This window comes from Crocodylus siamensis, chromosome 1 (assembly GCF_052110815.1).
Source record: "Crocodylus siamensis isolate JL-2025a chromosome 1, ASM5211081v1, whole genome shotgun sequence".
In the NCBI taxonomy this organism is placed as follows: domain Eukaryota; kingdom Metazoa; phylum Chordata; order Crocodylia; family Crocodylidae; genus Crocodylus; species Crocodylus siamensis.
The window spans coordinates 312,717,694-312,735,761 of NC_143395.1; positions in this window are offsets into that span (position 1 = coordinate 312,717,694).

The window sequence follows — 18,068 nt, forward strand, 5'->3', positions numbered from 1 at the left end:
GGAAGGCAATATACCTTTGCACGTGTTCCCCAAAAAATGAATACACAGTGGGAATGGGGAGATCCTGAGCAAAAGGCTTTTTGCCTACTCAAGGAGGCACTAACGGCTGCACCTGCTCTTACATTCCCAAACCCCTTTTATATTAAATTGGCATCCACTGATAAAGCCTGTCAGCAGTGCTACTGCAAAAGGATTCAGGTAACAAGCTAGTGCCTGTAGCCTATGAATTGTGGAAACTAATAGGACCAAAGGTCAATTTCAATCAGTATGAAAGAGAGTGCCTGGCTGCAGTGTGGCCAGTTCAAAGATTTGAGAGGCTCACTGAGATGGCCCCAGTAATTATTCAGACACATCACTCACCCCTGAAATACATCGTGCCAAGGAAATTGATGGGGTCCAAAGTATCTAACACCCGCATTGCTCAATGGGCTTTATTCCTAACCAGATGGGGTGTCAGGCATGAAACCCAATCCAAATTAGATTTGCTCCTCTATGTCTTACTAATAGAAGACACTAAACATGAGTGTCCTGATACAGACCTGTGCCAGGGGGACACAGGGATAACTGAGACCCCACCACTGGAAGAAAATCCAGCTGTGCAGAATCACCACACCTGTGTGTGGTTCACAGATGGGAGATACAGCTTTGAGGGGGGGAAAGGTATACAGGATATGGGGCTGTGAATTTAAATGATTGTCAGATAGGAGGTCCCCTGTCAGCAGAATGCTCAGCCCAAGCTGCCAAAGTGAGGGCTATTAGAGAGTTGCTTGAACAGCAGTACCCTCTAGGAAAAGAATTATGGGTATACACTGACTTGGATTTTTGTGTTAAAGCTTTGTTGTACTGGATACACAACTGGAGCAGAGCCAATTGGCACACTGCAGATGGTAAAGAAATTGCTCTAAAGAATGATTGGCAGGCAATTTGGAAATGGATCCAAAATTATCCCTCCTCATTGCATATTCGGCATGTAAAAGGGCATCAATGAAATAACACCCTAGAAGCCAAAATGAATCAACTGGCAGATGCCACTCTGAGAGGAGGGGCTAGAGGGAACATCTCCATTGTACAAACCAGATCCTTGAACCACTTAGAGTTGAAAATCCAGAAGGATTATGCAATTAATCAAAAAATGGGGGAAGCTAGGTAGATCCCACCACCAAGTACAAACAAGAAAAATTATCAGTGCCTGTCATAACCTATGGTATGAAGCCCTTGAGGCTACCACTCCTAGATTACTAGAAATAATAATCTAGGCCAGCGTGGCCAGAATGGCCAGAAATGTCTAAAGTTGTCAAGAGGTGGGTACAGAGTTGCTTGTGTTGTCGGGGGGAAGGAGCAAAACTCAGAGACTCCAGGCCACTCCTACATCAAAAAATACTTGGTCCATGGCAGAGAATCCAGATGGATTACATTGATAAATTGCCACATACAGCTAGAGGAAATCATTACCTTCTTGTGATCATAGACTCTTTCAGTGGGTGGCTTGAGGCATTTCCCATGCATACACACACTGCTGAAACAACAGTGAAGAAGCTATGGTCAGAGGTCATTTGTAGGTTCAGAACTCCCTGGATCATTGACTCTGACTGAGGTCCACATTTTACAGGAACAGTGGTCAAAGAATTGCTGCAGGCTTTACGAATAAAGCAGCAGCTGCATATTCCTTACCATCGCCAGGCATCAGGACAAGTGGAGCATATGAATCGCACCATCAAGTAATCATTGAAAAAAATTGTAAACCAGAAGGGAACCAACTGGGATCTCAGGCTGCTGTTAATATTAGCTGCTTTAAAGAGTGGGAACAGCCTGGCAACCAGTCTCCAGCCCTACCAAGTTCTGTTTGGCAAGTGGATGGCCCTGCTACCCACAGGGATCATCCCATATTCAGGCAATCCCAATGATTCACAGCCAGCAGAAATTATTGATTGGATAAAAGAACTCCCATACCAATTAAAGCAACATTAAATTCAAATTAATAAGGCCATTCAACAGGCCTGGCTGTGCATGAATAATCACCTGGCACAGCACTCCAGACTGTGGGAACTTGGCCAGTCAGTCATGTATCTTTGGTTGACCCCGAAAGTACATACCTTAGAAACTAAATGGATTGTACCTTACTCTATCATTGACCGATTAAGCCCAACTGTTGTTCAAATTGATAAGGGAGTGCCTGGAAAGTGGGTGCATGTGTCCCAGCTTAAACTGTTTAAAGGGACTGGATAAGTCTAACCCTCAATTTAGCCCTGCTCTAATAGGATCCTTCATCAGTGATAGAGCCTTTCCGCAGAAGAATCCTCATTCAGGCAGGCGCCAGTGATCAATTTCCTCCCTCCATCTCATTTGATTTTATCTTCTGGTGTAAGTAACACTAACCCCCTTTTAAGATGAAAACCCCAAGTCTATGGGAAAATTTTCTCCTATGGATCTTCAAACAGTTTCAAACCTACGCTGCAACACAGGCAAAGAATTAATTGTTCAAAGCCATGAGTTAAAATGTTGTGTGGAATTCATTGTTTGTGATCCAAAATATAGCCCAAGTATCTATTACTCCAAGTGGCCCCAACTGCCCAAATAAGGATGCAAATGCATCCCTCCAAATAAGGATGCAAATGCATCCCTCCTTGGCAAATCCATGGAGGTCTCCCCACACACTTAGTCGGGGAACCATTTAAATTGACTGTGTTTTCTAAATCCAAATGTAACTCACCAGCAGACTATTCATGGATTGTTCTTAACCCAGGGACAGAAATCAAAGACAGAATGGATGGTATCAAGGTGTGGAGGATAGCCAGTGTGAACTTTTCAACAGAAGGGTCCTGGGTATTTGGAACAATGTGAGATGGGGCCAAAAGCGGGAATGAGTGGTATATAGGGCATACCCAATTTTTAAATTGGCATGGCCCCCAAAACCTACACCTACCCCAACAACGCATCCTTCACCATCACCCTCCCCACTACTCACTTGCTTTTGCATAGCCTGGAATCTCTCTAGCCCCCTGTATGCTGGAGAATACCATGTTCGGGCATGCTCAGGCAGTAACGGTTCAAGTTTAAGCTCCCCAAACCCAGTGCAGGCAGCAGTAAACTCTCCACAAGGACATCTCTATATTAATTTCACTTAGCCAGTACCAAAACATGAAAACCTCACACAAAATGCCACTAACTGTGAAAAAGAGTGTACCTTGTTTAATTGTGGCACTTTTGCATACAACTTTTCCCTTCCAAGCTCTGAGACATGGGAAGCCTCTATCTCCAAGGAGCTCTGTGTCCCGGCTATGGAAGTGGTAATATATGAAAAAGCACAAAGATATGAAGTTGGAACTTTTGTTGTTAAACAAGACATAAGCAAACATTAATGAATGTAACCAAGTCCTTGTGGAACATTACCATCAATTTACAATCACACAGTGTTATCCAGAAATATCTGTCTAGTGCTAATTACATTATTCCACTAAACATCGGTTGGCAGGCACGGGTCAAGCAGAACCTGTATAACCCCACTAACACTTTCAATAGTCAGCGGAGCTAACAATTGGTAGACATGCTGCTAGAGGCAACCAGAACAGGAACCAGGATCCCCAATTCCATTGATGTAGAGGTGTTCAGAAACAAATTAGCTACCATCAGGCACCTCCTCCATCAATTAGATGACCCTACAAAGGAAAGTTTCAAAGCATCAGCTCAGATAAGTGTCTCTATAGCCTCATTAATGCAATGGGTGTCCCAAACAAGAGTTCCAGGACTCCCATACATTAATGGAGGCTATCATAACCTTAGAAAATGACACCTCCACCACTCTTATGTGCGTTCAAGCTCAAATATGGTATTAAAATGTAATTAAAGATATTATCCTCCAGGGCATGGGGATGTATTCCACTAGAAATAGAAAATTTATTATTAAACCAAACCAAACAGCTTCCACAGTTAAAACCTATAACCAATTACTACAATTTGGCTTTGACCCAAAGCCATGGACTATTCACCTTTCAATCTCTGGAATAATCAGCTGCAAAGAACATCAAGTATTCCCAGTTCTAACACTGAGAAGTCAAATTAATAACACATTTATGATCCCCCAAACCAACAAACACTGGGCACGAAAATGATCAAATGGCAACATTGAAGCCATTTCAGCTAATAACTGTGACGACATTGGTTCACGTTTCATGTGTGAAGAGTTTGTTACAATCAAATACCTTTTTTGACCCCAACTTTTCAGTCTGCCCCTTGTGATGTTTAAAGATTCTAATAGCCGATCCCTAATTATTGTTACTGGTCTCAGATATGTATGCCTCCATACACTATGCACCCATATCACCCTAAATGAGCTCTACAACATTACTGATTGGCAACATAACATGTTTATGTAATATTAGGTCCATCACCGGGGATGACATTCAGTACAAATGGAAAAACAATTCATCAGTGGCTTACAACAGAATATGGTATTAGTGAACCCAACCTAACCCCAGTTCATTTAGGAATTTCCCCTCAAGCCCTCGGGGATGGCATTGTGCACTCAGACCTTCAACAAGCTTTGCAAGTACTTAACCGGTAAGCAAATAAATATTATCCAGGTAAATAACAAGCAAATAACTCAAATCTAAACCAAGGTTAAAGAAACTACTAACCACAGTCAAAGGGAAACCCTCCTCAGATAGTCCCTGACTGCCACTGGTATTCTCAACATCATGTTACACCCTACTGTAATACTGTTCATTTTAATGGTAATTCTCTTGTTCTTAATTGTGTTCTTGTACTGCAAACTTGTCTCTTTATTGCATACAGTACAAACCAAAATAACTGAAGCTAAGGTGATGGCTCAAGTGCTATAATTAAATGACATTTCCCCACTGGGAATGATGTCAAGGGGGGGGAATATGTAGGAATAGTCTTGGATTTTTCTTTCTTAATTATTTTTCTCTTTAGTTTTGTATTGGGGGATTTTTCTCTTTTCCTTCTGTTCTCCCTCCCCCCTTTTGGTCTGAAAGGTTTAATATAAAATTGTACTATGCATTATGTAATGAATTAGAGATGTATACCTTGTATTTTGTATTTTTTGTTATGTTTCAAATTTATAAGTCATATACCATGCTTTGCATTACACTATGTCTTTTAGGCTTGTTCTGTATTATTAGATTATAGTTTGAAAATACTGTATTCTCTCTAAGCCTATTCACACCTTAGCTGATCACCCAGTGAATGGAAGTATGAATGAAAGTATGAATGGGAATTGATAGTACTGCTGTAAACAAAAGGGATTTCCCATAACTGGAAGCTAACGAGATGAAGGGTGTTCCTGAAACATTGTATGAACAAGGTGGGGGACAGAGTATTGGCTGTAACAGACTGTTAATCATGAACTGACAGAACTGAAAACAGGATTGTTACCTATGTGCCAGAGGGCGTGAAGTGACCTGGCCCACAGGATTGTGCAGCTGATCACTAGGGCACCAAAGAAGTCTGCCATATAGGTATAAAGGGCAGTGAAAAGTGGGTCCTGATCGAGTCCCTTTTATTCAGCACCTGACCTACTGAACCATAAGGATAAAGCTGGCGACTCCCTTCTGGAAATAAGACCACCTCAGAGAAGTTTCAACTGGCCATTGACAGCAGACCCTCAGTGCCTTGGATAGGTAAAAATTGACATTGGTGCTCCACGTTGCTGCAGCAGCTATGTGTGTGTGTGTGTGTGTGTGTGTTACCTTGGGGGTGATCACTGGGCTAATATTAGATCTTTACTTTCCATTTAATTGATTTGAATGATCAAGACCGCACATTGGCTCATTGATGTAACATAGCTACAGCATCGCACTGCTGGCTCATATTCATTCTGTGGTCTATTATTACCCCTAGGCCCCTTTCATTTATGGTGCTAGTCAGTTTGGTGCTGCCAAGCCTATAGGTGTGTTGGGGGTTGCTCATCCCAAGGTGGCGTACTTTACATTTCTCAACACTGAACTTCATCAGATTCTGACCTGCCCAAGTTGCTAGCCTGTCTAGGTCCACCTGTATCTGTAGCCTGTTTTCAAGCGTGACCATGCTCCCCCATACCTTGGTGTCGTCCGTGAACTTGGCCAGTGAGCTCTTCACCCCACCTCCAAATAGTTAATAAAGATGTTGAAAAGTACTGGACCAAGCACTGACCCTTGCAGGATGCCACTCCCCACTTCTCACCAGGAAGACACAGATCCATTCACTACAATTCTCTGGGTCCTAACCTGCAGCCAGTTTCTGACCCATCTGGCTGTTTCAGTGCTACGATGACCCAGGAAATAGGTGATAATCAAGCTATCCTATCTTCTGTGACTTGCTTGGCTGTTACCCCTGGGAATTTCTCTTTTACAATTTCACAGCCTTGCAGACAGCTTTTAATCTTTCTGCTTTTTCCTCGGAGTGAAAAAAACGTGTTTGATTTGAAAGCTTGTCCATGTCTATCACAAATGTGTAGTTGATCCAATAAAAATCATCACCCACAAATACCCTTGCCTTTCATACATCAACAAACATAATATTTTGTCATTCCTGTTGATTTTAACCCAATGAATTTAAGGTGAAAAGGCCAGGAATATTCAGGGTAAGTATTAAAAAAAGTGGTAAAAGCTACCCAAAGTGTCCAAAGTTTTACACATTGAGGCTGACTGGAATGTCTCATATGTGAAGACACTGCTCATTTCAAAGGGGAAGGAGTCTGAACTAAAGCTGCAAAGTGGGAAGGAAACTACATTGTTTTAAAAATAAGAAACTCGAGGGTAAAAATAAAGGATGGCATATAGAGGAAAGGCCTGATCTGCTATCCTTAGCGGTAGCGGATCATAATTAAAACATTTAGGGTAGCAGATCAGACCATAATAGGTGTGTGGGGGAGGGGAGGTGCATTTTGTGTGTTTGTTTGTTTTATTGTTTGTTTTCAGACACCTCTGTGATGAGCGGGGAGCCTGGTTTTCTATGATAAAAAAATCCCCAGTTTTTGGATTAAAAAAGTAATGCAAAATTCACATTTTTCTGTGGTCTTTCAGTCTAATCACAGAAAAAAGTGGATTTTGGATTACTTTTTTAAAGCTGAGAACTGGGGATTTTTTTTTTGTCAGAGAAAACCAGGATCCTTGCTGATGAAGTTTACCTAACAGAAGTTCAGTATAAGTACTACATGTGTGCCAAAAAGAGTGTTGGTTCATATCACCATTTTTTTTTTGATGAAAGTATGAAGAAAATACATTACTAGTCAATGAGATGGTATTTATTCTGAACTAGAAACAATTTCTCTGATCTGAATTCCACTGAACTAAATCTTAGAGAATGGCTAAACTACCACTACAAACACCAATAAAAAAATCTGAATCTATGGTAACAAACTAAACTATCCTGCTCTCTTAAGTGGTTTCAGACTTTCATCTAAATGCTGAGATCAGACTCAGCATACTTAGTCTACAACTACACAACTCACTCTGAGAGATTACACTATTTGATAGATATACTGTGTGAGAAGAGTACTTAAATGGTGCTTGAAGAAGAGTGTCAAATAGGAAGGCACCAATAGATATGTAGATATATTCATCTTTTGCCAATAGAGTATGTTAGACTCTTGATTATAAGTACATATTTTACGGTCAGTATTGTACCTTGGAATGAGAGGAAAGACATATGAACAAATGCACAAATACAATTCTTTATTTTAATTTCATATGGGAATCTGCTTTATATCCTTTATCTTTCTTAAAAGGAGATAAAGACATACATTGAATGATGTCCATTTTAGAAAGTATAGAAAAAGTCATATGTATAATTGTTATTATATAACATTTCTATATAAGATCTTATTTGGCTATAAGATCATGGTTAGTTCTTTATATAAAGACTAGATTTCACATCACAATGCAATATACATATCATTTCAGGGGAAGTGAAGGAGAATAACTTGTTTTAGTTCATAGAAAGAATTACTAGTAAAAATGATCACTCAATTTAGGTTTACTGCCTTTCAATTCTGTTGAAATAGCCAGCAGAATACATAACTCCCTGTGTCATACTATGGGATATGCATGTGTGTAGAGATTAAGAAACCAATAAGTAATTATTTGTAATTGAAATAAAGAGATTTTTCCTGCTCCACATACCCTAGAAGAAAAGATGGTACAGACAGAAGGCTTACCAGTTGGTGATGCTGTGCAATGGTACATTTTGGGGGCCTATAGTCTTTACTAGACAGTCATCCTACTGCAATGGAAACCCCTGACTAGCTTTTGGCACTTTACAGTTGCATGGTTTGCAGTGCCTTGATGCCACCCCTTGTGCCAACACCGTGTTCAATTAAAAAACATCAGATAGAATCCTTCTCTGTTGCTCTTGGAAAGCACAGTTTCTGAGATGCCCCTGCTACACATCAGCATGAATTTTCCACTCTACAGAACTGATCACCTGACCTCTCAGTGATCTTTTTAGATACAATCTGCCTTGGGGAAATCTTTGCCTACGAACTGCAAATTCTACCTCACCTTTATGTAGGCTTTACAAAACGGGAGGGAAGGCTCTTTGGACATTGGAATACTTTAAAAACATATCCAGGGTAAATCTACCTTCTCATCTGTACTGTGATTACTTGTACCTGTAGCAAGTTCTCAATATTTTGAATTTTATTTTACCACTTTGAATATCTGTCACAGTCATTCTTCACAAGGAAAACTTCCTTTGGATAAAATTGTTGCTTCTTCATTTATGAAGTTCAATGAGCTGGGAGTTTATAAGGTGAAGTTTGGACTTAGGCTTGCTACTAAATAACTTACTACACAAAACTATGGCAAATAGCAATTTTCAAAGACTTTCCAGTTAGCCAAATCCTGATAAAAGTTAGGGAGACAACAAAGTTTATCTGTTTGATCTGAGAACACATTTCATGTTCCTCCTACAAAATATAAGGCTACTATAGACCTTCTGAACATATCTAAGATGAGAAGGGAGATGTTTTTAACTTGATCTCACCATTAGAAATAACTGAGTAATTTTCACTGAAATTAAAAAAAAAATGAAAAAAGATCATAAAATAGAAAACAAATATGCAAAATGTCTTCTTAAAGAGTAGGTCTGGCAAAATTTAAAATGTCAGGTCTTACAAAGGAAAGTCTGAGATTCTTATAACTATTGGAATTCATATCCGCTCTGCTAATATGATAGTGTGGTAAATAGCGTAACTATTAGTGGTTCATTAAACAGTCATTGCAAGAGAATACTAATGCTAAGGGACAAGGAAATAACTAAATTGATGTGGATACCCTTCTAATTCATAATAAGTTGCTTCAGTACACTGTTGTCCTTTCACAGGACACCTTTACAAAAGCCTACCTTTCTGGTGTTTCCCCATTAAATTTGACCAAGTCAAACAAGGGCTGCCCCAAAGTAGCCAGTTATAACTAGCACCTGTGGTGTATCTTTTCCAGCTGATAAGTACCTGATGTTTTTACTTTTGTATTGTTGAGAAGATATACTCTGACAAAGAAGTTCTGGGAAGCTGCTGATTTTGAGGGAGAGGGTTTGAGTTGATCTGTGTTGATATATGGATGTTTCTGTTTATGTAAACAAAGAAATGACAGAATATTTGGGAAGAAAAGAATGGGAATTGTCCTTGTTAGAGATTTACCTTAGCTAGAATCCATCATATTCACCAAAATGACAAATTTTCATTCACATTTATTTCACAGTCTGATTGATTATCAGCATGCTAATTTATTATATTGTTTTGACAATTTAGAAGAATAGCTGCTCAGATCAAACAAAATATGACCAATTAATAATTTTATAAATAAAAGAACTGCATTTAGTTTATTATTCTTAGGAGCTTATGATCAGCTGCTTGACTTTTTTGACAGTCATTAATGTTCTTTAATATATCCAGGCTTCCTGAAAGTTTTGTTTTTTCTTGGGTTTTTTGCATTAATTGTTAGGTATGTGGGAATGTGTATCTTTCTTATTTATTGGTTGCTATTTATTGGCCATTAGTCACTATTCCCCTGCTCAAAAAGGTTCCCAGTCAATCACAGACCAAAGTCACTTACTATTTAAATTAAGAATAGTTAAATAAATGGGCTTGTTATCATTCAGAGTAGTTCATGAACTCTTTTTCTCTCTCTTTTCCCCCTTGCTCTAGTTGAAATTGGTTCATGAACTGGCTTACAAAAAACAAACAAGCAAACAAAAAACTCCTTAACATATTCATAGAAAACAGGATCAGTGTGAGCACAGTATCCGTGCATTAAAAGCTAAATATCCAGGCAGAAAAAACTAAAGTCACAGAAAGTATCATTCCCAATGAATAATCTGACTATGCTATAATCAAGATTCAAAGATATCTTATTCACCTGTATAATGCAACAATATTATTAATTGGAAAAAGCCTTCTCAAACCATTTTTTAATCAAACAATCAAGCAATCACAAAAAGACCTGATATATAATACATCTTCTAGTTAGTACAAGATTATCCTCAGCAGCCTAATTTCTACCTAGTACTTTGTCCATTTAAATAATTATAATATCTATCTGGTGCTGTTCACAGAAACCTTAGGAGAATATTTCAAAGCCTTGCTATCAAGAAGGTTTTTTCCTTCCTAATCCCAACCAATATTTTCCATTTTTGTTATTGTGCCATGCTAAATAGTTCATCTCTATTGCTGATGATTGCTCTTTCATATATCTGTGAACTATCATTGTGTCCAACTATTTCTTTAGTTACCACTTAACAAAATGAACAACTTACAAATGTACTATAATTGTGATACTAGTTTTCTAAGTGATTTGATGTGCATCTTAAGTGTGGCAGGCTGGATGGTCGGTTCACTGGCAGCCCAGCTTGTTGGTTTGAGCCTTGAATGGCTCAGGCCAATTGGTAGGGGCATTTCCCTTTCCCACCAATCAGAAGGAGACAGGAGGCAGGTTTACCCCACCCTGGCCCAGGGGTGTGGTGAAGAAAAGGACCTGAGGGGGAACTAACCCCTCAGGCTTTCCCATTGGTCCATTTTCAATCTGGGGGTGGAGCCTCTGGAGGGGATGAAAGCCCATGTTTGATGAGGGACAACAAAGAAAGGCTGATAGACCGGACCAGCAGGATGGAGCAATTGGCCCAGAAGCACTCTGAGGACACCTCCACTGAGCGGGAAGCAGGGAGTGACTGAGTCCCAGCCCCACTGCTGAGGGAGCAGAGATGTTGGTGCACAGAACGGTGCATGAGGGAGGTCCAGAAGAAGCTAAAGGACCCCTGCAGCTGCACAAGGTAGGACGGGTCCCCCATCCCTACAAGAGGCAGAGGCCTCAAGGTGCATAGAGTGGTGCACAGGGCCTGGGAAAAGCTAAAGGGATCCCATGACTGCATGAGGCAGCGTGGGGCCCCATCCCTGCAAGAGACAGGAGGCCCACGGTGAATGGAGCAGTGGGTAGGGCATGGAAAGAGCTGAAAGGACCCTGTGGCTGCATGAGGTGGTGCAGGTTCCCCATCCCCATACAAGGCAGGAGCCTCTTTAGTGCAGAGAGCTGTGCATGGGGCTGGGAGAGCTGACAGGACTCCACAGCTGCACAAGGCAGCGTGGGTCCCCATCTCTGCATGCAGAAGCCTTGAGTGCACAGAGCAGTGCGCCAGGCTTGGACAGAGCTGAAGGGACTCTGTGGCTGCACATGACAGCATGGGTCCCCATCCATGCATGAGGCAAGGATCCCTTTGCATGAGGCCCCTTTGGTGCACAGGGCCTAGAGCTGATGAGTCTCTGTGGCTGCATGAGGCATGGATCCCTTTCTGTGCACAGAGCGGTGCACAGGGCCTGAGGAGGTTGACAGCCCAGGCAGCTGCATGAGGCAGCTTGGGCCTTCCTGCAGAATTCAACAGCAAGATGGAGTGAACATCCCTAGTGAGAGGGTGCGGGGAGTGGAAGCCATGCAGCAAACCCACAGAGAGAGAGAGAGAGAGAGATGAGCCATGTTCACCAGAACTGCTGGGAGTTGTGAATGACCTGAAATGTGGATTGCACTCCCAAGGAGGGGAGGATACAGGGATTTCCACAGAGGAAGATGGACTTTCCCTTTTTCGTAATCAAAGGGAAGCTCCATGATGAAGGGAGGGAATGGCTGCCCTTTGTGGCCCCCCTTTATGGGGAGTTAAGGGCCCCCATTCATCAGAGGGTGGCTTTGCCGTTATAGGGTCATGTGGGCCATGTAGCCTAGAGATAGTTTCTTATGGTAACCTGTTGTCCTTGTTCCTTACTTATACTGTTCAAACCTTTAATTAGCCTGCTAGTGGACCTGCTTTCATTGTATGTGTTATCTTTATGTATTGAATCTATTTAATGTAATCTCACTTATGTATGTTTAATTTAGTCTATTGTTTAATCCCTGACAGGTTTTATCTGTTGACCTATTGTTTAACCCAGGGGTCAGCAATCCCCAGCATGTGTGCTGAGCATGGCACATGAGGCCATTTCGCTCAGCATGCCACCACCAGCCTGGCCTTTAGGCAGCTGCTACCAGCCACGAAGCCCGGGCTGCTCCCAGCAGGTAGCTGGGCAGTTGCAAGCCCTGCTGCAAGCAGTCTGGGCTCTATGGTTGGCAGTAGCTACCCAGAGCCTGGGCTAGTTGCATCCAGGAGACTGTAAACATCTGCTGTGGGCTCTGGCAGGTGCACGCATGCTTTAGAGCAGACGGTGGGGGAGTGGCCTGAGGCAGAGCAACCCAGGCTTTTCCCCCACTGCACAGAGCTAATGACTAGGCTCTGGAGCCTGGCACAGCTGATTATAGCCAGCTGGGGCTCTGGGTAGCTGTGCCAGCCCCAGCATCAGATCCATGCTGGCAGTGACCGCACGTGAACCTCAGAGCAGACAGCGGGAGAGCTGTGCTGCCTCAGGCCCTATCCCCACCATCCGCTCCAAGGTGCACATGCACCTGCTGGTACGTAACTGATTCCAGAGCCCAGAGCAGATGTTCGCAGCCTCCTGGTTGCAGCCGGCCCAGGCTCAGGTAGCTGCTGCCAACCACAGAGCCCAGGCTGCTTACAGCAGGGCTTCCAGCTTAGCCTGCCTGACTCCCACCTGCTCTGAGCCCAGCCCTGGCCCAGCCCCCCACTAGGATGAGGCTGGTGCTGCTCCTTCCCAGGAGTCCTACACCGTTTGCGGCCTTAGCTGTGCGGGGTGGGTGGGTGGTTGGTTGAGCTGACGGTCATACTCTGGGCTGGGGCCTCAGCCAGCTGCACTTCAGCCCAGGGGCTGGCTCCCCAGGGAAGCACAGGGACTCTGGTGGAACCAGGGCCCTGCTGGGTCGGCCTTTGTCCAGTGGCCCAGGAGCCCAGCTCCATACACCTGCACATCTGGTTCTGTGTGTTCATCTGCCTTTGTCTGGTTCTGTGTGTCTGTGTGTGCACATGTGTCTGGTTCCAGATATGTGTGTGCATGTGCCTGTTCTGGGTGTGTTCTGGTTCTCTGTGTTTGTGCACATGGTTCTGTGTGTGCATGTGTCTGGTTCTCTTTCTGCTCTCCTTTTTCTTTGTCTCTCTCTTTGTCTTGTCTCTTTTTTCTCTGTCTCTCATTGCAACACGCTCAACAAAAAAGGAATACACAACAACAAATGCAACATATATGATTATTAAATATATTAATATGCAGTACATCCTGCCATGTACCCTCCCCTTTTGTTTTTCTGGCATGCCGGCACTCCGGCACCTTCCAAGGTAGACATTGTGGGTTTTTTGGCACTCCGGCCAAAAAACATTGCCTACCCCTCATCTAACCTGTGTTTTTACCATTGAGTGTTCCCTTTCCAGCTGCCTGATGGGCCCTGCTGAGGGTAGGGGCTATACACTAATTCGAAGATCAAAGAAGGCCAAGACCTATGCATATACATATCCATATGTTTTATATATTTATTGACACTGTACTGCAAAATTAAATCTATAAATAGTTAAATATTATTGGAAGTCCCTGGTCTCTGCTCTACTCTGCTCTGCTCTGTAGGGAAGAAGGTGAGCTCGCTTGAAGCTAGGCAGTCACACTCCCACAGCATACTCACACTTGCTAACATCCCATCATTTGAAGACAGGGTACCAGCTGCGTACTACCTGGGCTACATAAAGAAGCCTACAGACCACTGCCTGGTAGGGAAGGAATTTCTATCCTGTGGGAAATTTTGCATTTTGGTAGAAAAGAAAAAATATGGAAGGAAAGCTAAAAATCCAGAATTTCATGAGCATATTATGATATTTTTCTTTTTAAATAAAGGAAAAAAAGAAAGAGAAAAACAGATTATATCAAAAGTTCTCTGGGCCAGAGAACTGTCTTGCTACAACTTGGCCAGCTTACCAGCTATATGATTGGCTTGCTTGACCATCATGCCACCCAGGATACTAAGTATTTCCATGGTTGTCAGACATCCTAACAAGATACCAGCTGGAAAGTCAGCTGCTGGATTGCCTGGGTAGCATGAAGAACAGGTCAGCTTGGGTAGCCTAGGGTAGCCCAAAGAGCCAGCCACCTGCTTCTTGTAGTAACTTAAGGTATTGGAGAATCATCCAGTTAGAGCAGGAGAGGGCAAAGTCTGGCCCATGAGCTGCTTCTGGCCATCAGTGAACTCCATTTCCCAGCAGCTCCTGCCCACATGGCTAGGGCTGGTCTCCATGGAGACCCCAGCTGTAGCAGCACTGTGATAGTGTTGCCATGGGGTTGCCATGGAGAATGGCTCCAGCCACGTTGGCATGGCACACAGCATGGCAAGGAAGGGGACTGCTCTAGAGCCGCTGGGATCTTGCAGAAGGGGCAGCTTGGTCGGTGCTAGGGCAGAGCCTCAATCTGCAGCCTCCACGTTCTGGGCAGGGGCACTCAGGCAGTGGATCGTGACTCTGCTTTGGCTCTAACCAAGCAGCCCCTGCCATAGAATCCCAGTTGCTCTGGAGCAGCCCCCTGACCTGCCCTGCTATGCACCCTGCCAGCACAGCTGGGGCCAGGCTTCATGGCAACCCCAGCCTTACATTATCAGGGTGCAGCTGTGGCTGGGGTCTCCATGGAGACTGGCACCAGCCATGTGGGCAGGGGCTTCTGGGAAACAGAGTCTGGCAGCCAGCCAGATCCGCCATTTTGCCCACTCCTGAGTTAGACACATTGAACCCTGGGAGTGAATACAAATTCACTCATGAATAAGAGCATGTGCAATCTATTATTTGTGTACTGGAAGGTGAGAAATCTCAAGATGTAAAGGCAATGATTTAGTTATATAAGGATATTCTTTTCCTACTGATGGATTTCAAATTTGTCACCATTTGTGTATCTCCACTTTGCTGCCATTAGAAAAATATAGTAAAACATAATATCATAATGCTGTTTTTTTAGCTTATGAGAAGCTTGGAACCATATGTAGTAAATACATACTGCTCGGGGACCTGAAATTAGTAAAATATACACAATCAGATTGTCATTAATAATAATAATCGCATTCATCTTTAATACCATGTCATATCAGATAGGTTCTATCTCACCACTGTATCACATAATGTGACAAGGTTTCATAAAATAATAATTAAGCAATAAAATAGTTGACAGAGAATACAAGTGCTGTCATTATCAGTTTAAATATCTTCTTTGGTACAATCTCATTCCTAAATTTGGGAAATACTGTTTTGCCACGTATTGGCAACATTTCACTTAAATGTCAAGGTTCAACAATTTTTTAAATGGCTAAAATTGGTTATTCAACGATTAATACATTATGCAATAATGTTGCAGAACTGTGCATGTTAAATTACTATGATACAGCTTGATAAGAATTTGTATCAGGCACTTTAGGGTGGAAAAAAAAATCAGGAACAACTTGAGAAGATACAAATGTGTGTGTGTTTATGTGTGTGTGTACCTTCACATGCATGCATGCACTGGTAATTATTTACTTTACTTTGCCTAGTCTCTTTCTCTGTTCCTGTAAGTTTCTCTGCTCTTAGTCCCATGAGGTACTTACGGGCTGCTGCTTCATTTGGGAACACTTGTAATATGTTCCTTTGTTTGTTGGTGGCCATTAACATATCAACATTGAACAAAGGCACTGCATGCTGGATCCTGTAGATCTGATATAGAAATCACTGTGGAAAGTTAGGTAAAGATTGACTTTTCAATGGGTAATCACAGGGGACACAATTTAGATAACTAAATGCGAATTTCAAAATTACTTGTCCATGCCCACCTTAGATTAAATCTATGCATTGAACCTAAATTTGCACTCTCATATTTTTCCTCTACTTTTGAATGTTACATGTTATGATATATTTGTTCCTGTTTTGCTATTTCCTAGCTGCATTCTTTAGTATTATTTACACCTAGCTAGTCTGAAAAAATATGCTTAAAAATGGTGTTTGAAAGCCTTATGCTTTAAGCATTATTTTAAATAGTAATTCTAGATGATGAAATCAAGACACTCAAAAAACAACCTTTAGCTCAGTTGGTTAGAGTGTGGTGTTAAAAACACCAAGGTCATAGGCTTGGTCCCTAGTTGGACTAGGTGATTTCTTGAGGTCCCTTCCAGCCTTACTTCTCTATGAGAAGTTCTATGAAAAACTTCCAGCAGAGACATGACTCCCCCATAGTAGATGAGCTGCCTCTGGCTTGCAGAAGGGCTTGATTTCAGTAGAGCTTGGTTTCAGCTCTTTTGTGGTACATGCTGGAAGGCCATCCGCTGATTATGTTTAGTGAGCTGGTTAAGGCAACCCCACTGGTTGTCAGTTTCATCAGCTATTCCAAAATGTGTAGTCTGTTAGATGGCAAATTTTTCTCTCCTACCTAAGCAACTGCCTGTCAAACTATGTATTAGATTTTCAGTGTCCTTAAGAGCTGTCTTTCCAACAATATTTTGTAAAATACATAGAACACCTATGTTCTTTTTCTATGATATATGTGCACTTCCTGTGTACTGTGTCTGCTTGTGTGCACTATATTACATATTCACTTTTACAATTTATACAGGATGCAAACGTGTTCATAAGATCAAGCTTAGTTCAAGCCATCTAAACTCGAGCTGGGAGTGGCACATGCAAGAATGTGCCACTTGTTGGAAGAGGTGCAGGCAGCTACAGATAAGTAAGTTGGGAGAGGAATGGGCTGGTGGGTCTGTGATGGGGACTGGTGGGTCCATGGGGGCTTCCTGGTCTTGGTGGAGAACTGTTGGGGAGGTGGGGTAGGGGAGTATAGCCTCATCAGGGTTTGGGAGTGGGGGGAGGAGTAAGAACAAGCCTCAGAGATGTGGCAAACGGCTGGGATTTCCCAGCCTTGGGGCTGTTCTTTGAATGCAGTCAAGTGTTCACCAGGTCCGATTAATCCTTGCTAGATCAGGTTAATCCTTTATCAATCTAATGTTATTTCACCTCTGAAGTGAACTAAGTTTAGATAGGGCATGACATTTTTAGGGCAACCTAAGCCTTGTGAATGTTTGTATGCCAAGCCATTTAGATCACCCTAACTTTGGATCCCAGTCAGGACTGAGGCACTGTGACAGATACTATCTACTAACAACATGACTGATTGTATTCATTAGAAGACCTGTCTAAGACAAGATAACAGGAGCATGGCTTGGTAGAAAGAAGCGAAGACAGCAGCAGTAAGGGCAGTTATACCTATTACATTATAACTCTCACTCATGACCTTTCAAAACCATTTAATAACATGTCTTTGTCCCTCTAAACTTAAGTTACTTTAAGAAAAACTTACATCCCTAGTTAAGAAAATCGCTGTATTTGAATATATGTCCATATAGACACAATGATAATTATTTCATTATTTAATGTATGTAGCAATTACAGACACACATAGTTTCCATCTTATTGTCATCCTGTAATAGCAGACTAGGTACCCAAAATGCTGACATTGGATTTTTTTTGACTAAAGATAAAATAATTTCTACTAGTGCTGGGTGCCTGGTATGTAAGCCCCAAATGACTGTGAGAACTACTATTTCCTACAAAATATACATCAATGCCAAAATTCTATTTTTTGGCCACACTTACAACTTTTAGAGGATTTCACTAAATTGCAACCAAAACATTTGTGTTTTTTATGTTATCTT